This window comes from Perissodus microlepis, chromosome 17 (genome assembly GCF_051167445.1).
Source record: "Perissodus microlepis isolate ML-2025 ecotype Zambia chromosome 17, ASM5116744v1, whole genome shotgun sequence".
Classification (NCBI taxonomy): domain Eukaryota; kingdom Metazoa; phylum Chordata; class Actinopteri; order Cichliformes; family Cichlidae; genus Perissodus; species Perissodus microlepis.
In genome coordinates this window covers 38,288,719-38,293,093 of record NC_140477.1, presented here as the reverse complement: position 1 = coordinate 38,293,093, position 4,375 = coordinate 38,288,719, and the positions used below count along the sequence as shown (strand labels likewise).

General features: G+C 42.6%; 1 long non-coding RNA gene across 1 annotated transcript; it reads right to left on the bottom strand.

Annotated features, from left to right (window-relative positions):
- Window positions 1-253: 253 nt before the first annotated feature.
- Window positions 254-3,829, bottom strand: LOC146370094 (uncharacterized). Its single transcript, XR_014797386.1, has 3 exons — window positions 3,167-3,829; window positions 2,742-2,810; window positions 254-2,335 (listed from the first exon to the last, which is right to left on the bottom strand). It is a non-coding gene; the product is annotated as an uncharacterized LOC146370094 (long non-coding RNA).
- Window positions 3,830-4,375: the final 546 nt, after the last annotated feature.

Here is a 4,375-nt window from a genome sequence, read left to right as displayed (position 1 = left end):
CAGCGTGTTGTGCCCCAGGTAGAATCGGCCTCGTTTCACAATAATATTAGTTCTGCTTTTCTCTTCACGAGAGGAGCAGAGCGGACACGAGCGTGACGGGCGTCGCGTTCATGTCATCTGTTGTTTTTAAATGTGCTATGGAAAATAACTTTTGAATTGAATTGAATGTTTGTCCATAAAGCACCACAGCACGTTTGGACGAAACGAAACACGTCAGACCAGCTGTCAGCACCGTGGTGGACGGATGATGATCTGGGCCCCGTGCAGTGACTCAGTAAACCATGAACTCCTCTGTATACAAATGTATTCTAGAGTCAGATGTGAGGCCATCAGCCACAGGACAATGATACCAAGAAGAGTGCCAAATCTCCAAAAGAAAGGCTGAAAAAGAAATGTGGTGCAATGCTCCAGTCAGTCCAGACCTCAGCCTGACTGAGAAGCTGTGGTGGGACCTTCAGAGAACGGTGCTGAAACCGACTGAAGAGTTGAGTCTCAATGATGAGACTAATAACATCTACAGGGCGCACGCACGAGGCATTGACGATGACGTGAGCATGAGCAGAGACAAACTGAGGGCTTAAATAGACAGGATAATGAGAGGATGAGAAACAGGTGGAAACACGGCTGGAACAAATCTAACTAATGAAACAGAGGAAGTAAGGTGGCAGTTAGTACAGTAGAGTTTTTATTTTCATTTTTATAATACTAAAAATGAAATGCACAGTGCAGAGATTACTTGAGAAACTGTAGGACAGCTTCTGTGTGCATCCTGTGAAGTGTGGGGTGTGTGAACAGGGAACATAGGAGGGGGCTAAGCACACATCCCTGTGGCGTTCCTGTGTTTCAAATGAGTGATGAGGAAGTTTGCTTATCAACTCTCACCACCTGGGGCCTGTTTGTGAGGAAGCAGAGAATCCATCTGCAGATACATGTTCCCAGCCCAAGGTCAACAAGCTCCCAGGCAAGTTTTGAGGGGATGATGCTGTTAAATGCTGAGCTGTAACCGATGAAGAGCATTTTTGCATACATATTTCTTTTTTCCAGGTGAGTGAGTGTGCATTGCAGATTTGTGGGAAAACAGACTACATGTCAGGTGGCTTCACTTAGCTTGACACAGTGTTTTCTTCTTACCATGAAGTTCAAGTAAAATCTCTCTCCACGGTGAGCAAAGTGCCAGAAACACTCCAACCCAGCAGCAGGAAGCACTATAGCAAAGTCGTACTGGTCAGAACCCCAGAACAGCTCCTGGTCTGTGACGTCGGGGCGGGCGTTTGTCTGGGGAACCCCATGAGCTGAGCCCCAAAATAAAAAGCCCAGAAAGAAGCAGGGAATCCAGCACAGCATGTCTAAAACATGGAAAGGTGAGAGTAGAGTCTGTGCTGCAGTGCGAATAGATCAAAAATGATTAACCACCCCTGAAATGTCGCCTCCTCTGGTGGGAAAACTGGACGGGCTGCACAGATGGAAGCACTGCTGATAGAGAGGAAAACCCTGCAGGAGGGAAACTCTCCAGGTGATCCAAACAAATGAACCTTGAAACTGTTCCACAGACAGATCCCGACTGCTTAAAGGCATCCTGTGGAGGTTTGGACCACCAGTTCAGTAATATTTGACCATGTGGTGGATGTACATTTAGATTATTCTCATGGCCGTCATTCACATTTCAACATTTACATGAATCCATTGATCCACTGGTGAAGAGGAAACAGCAGACATATGCCAACAGGAGAGTGGGTGTGTAGTGCTGAGAAGAAGGTCTGTTTGATACATGTTTTACATGATAAAACTTGTTTCCATTCTAGACAAAGATAATAAAGATAATACAAAAAGTATTGTTGAAATGATGGTTTCATTTATAAAGGGAAAAACACTCTCCAAACCTGCCCTGTGTGCAAAAGTAACTGCCCCCTAAACCTAATCACTGGTTATGCCACCCTCTGCAGCAGGAACTGCAGTCACGTGTTTGTGGTCCTTCAGTGAGTCTTTCACATCACTGTGGAGGAATCTTGGTCCACTCTTATTTGGAAGATTGTTGGAATTCAGACACATTTTTAAGGTCACGCTGACGCACCTCAGTCTGATTTCAGTCCAGACTTTGACTCGGCCACTCCAAACACTTCATCTGTTTTTGGACTCATTGAGAAGTCGACTTGCTGCTGATCATGGTGCTGCTGTATAACTGGAGTGCTTTTGAACTTCAGGGCACAAACTGATGGTCAGACATTCAGGACTGTCAGGTAGAGAGTAGAATTCAAAAGGGCCAGAGCCTCTCTTTAAGAAATGTCACTTGACATCTGCAGCACTCAGTCTGCTGCGGCAAGCGTGCTGCTGCAGTCTGTTGGGGGGCATCATCAGGAACAAGGATGCAAGGAGAGGAGACAAACTAGTGAGGAATGCTGGCTCTATAATTGGAGCTGCCACACGCACACACACACACACACACACACACACACTGACAGACGCACACACACACACTCACACGCACGCACACACACACACACACACACACACACACACACACACACACTGACAGACGCACACACACACACACTCACACACGCGCACACACACACACACACTCACTATTATTTATCCTTGTTGTGCAAACAAGCTGCAAAACTTAATAAATGTAGAATTTGAAAAATAACAAACCTTAAAAGAAACACTAGGTACAGATACATGAGGACCTGTGATACGGTGATACTTTTGGTAAACAACCATTTGACTAACATGTGTCTCACCTGCTCTTGTTCATCTCTGTTCTGTCCTCATTCTCCCTCTCTCTCTGTTCCTCTCTCTCCCTCTTTGTGCTGACAATCATCAAATATACAGTTGAAACCAGATATTTACAAACTCTTCAGATAAAACACTTTTTTAATTGTAACATCAAATCAGACTAAATGTTTATTTTTTTTTAAGATTGATAAATATAAAAAACACATTTGTTAACTTTAAGAGTAAAGAGAGAAATTGTCTGTATTTCTTAATTGTAAATGGCACCAAATTGTATTCAAAATTGAGCCACACTTATGGAGCTCCACAATTCTTTTTCTGGTGTTTTGGTTGACATCTCTTGATTTTCCCATTTCAAAGAAACAGGCTCTGTGTTTTACCTTATATGCATCCACAGGTGTGCCACCAATTTACTCACATGGACTCTACTAACCTATCAGAAGCTTCTTCAGCTCAGAATGGAATCGTCTTGTCATGAACTGGCTGTGTGGAGGCAGATGAGGACCCAAACGCAAAACTCACGGAGACAGGAACTGAACTCAAAATCACTGCTTTATTGCAGGCCTTTAAAACGAAACAGAACTAAACTGGGAATACTAACAGAAGACCGAGGGAACACAGAAAGACACGCAGGTTCGGGGAGGAGACATTGACGACGCGACACTGAACTGAGGGAGACATGCACATAAATACACAGAGGGTTAACGAGGGAAGTGGGAGCACACGGGGAACACAGCTGACACAGATAATCATAACGAGACAGGGCAGGAGTGAACACAACATGACACATACTGACGAGAGACTGTCAAAGTAAAACAGGAAGTACACAGAGGTTCAGACAGGAGGAGAGAGAGCACGGGGAGAACACAGACATAACGGGCTGGGGAAAACATGGAATAAAACACAAGGAGAGACGAGGGCTCACAGATACACAGGAGCACACAAGAGGTAACCAAATAAGGAACATCTTAACAGAACCTAGGAACCACGGCATAAATAAGGAGCAAAATACAAAAATACAAGAAAACTAAGAATGCTGGGCCAATATGGCCCAGGATCATGACACGTCTGGAGTTTCTTATTTCTTATTAATTAACAATAAACTTAGTGTACATGTGCTCCTACATTTGATGAAAGTGATAAAAATAGAAGCTCTGTCTCTCTTTATTCTGACATTTAACTAATTCAAAAGATATTTCAATATTTATTTATCCAAAACAAAACAAGTTTACTCTAAATTGATGTTGTACAGTAAAAGAAAATGTTCTTGTGTTTTCCATAAAGTGTAAATATCTGGTTTAAACTGTGAATATACTGCTGTGTATTGAAGTTCCTCTTGTTTTGCATAGAAATATACTGAACAACATACAAAGCATAATATATAAAATAACATCTACCAGAGTTTTTTCTTTGAAAGAAGCCCCTTATGTCCATTCTTGTATATCAGTGCATTACTGAAACCGATTTATTTAGCCGTGGAGGGAAACAACTGAAAATATGAAATAAACACACATGTAAGCTAAGACTCTCTAAAGAAACAGCATTGTTGTTGTTCGGCTTTTCATTTCACCATTTGTTGATTCACTTGAAGAGCAAGTAACGTAATATGGGTCAAGTGATCAGTTTGATATCAATCTTTCGT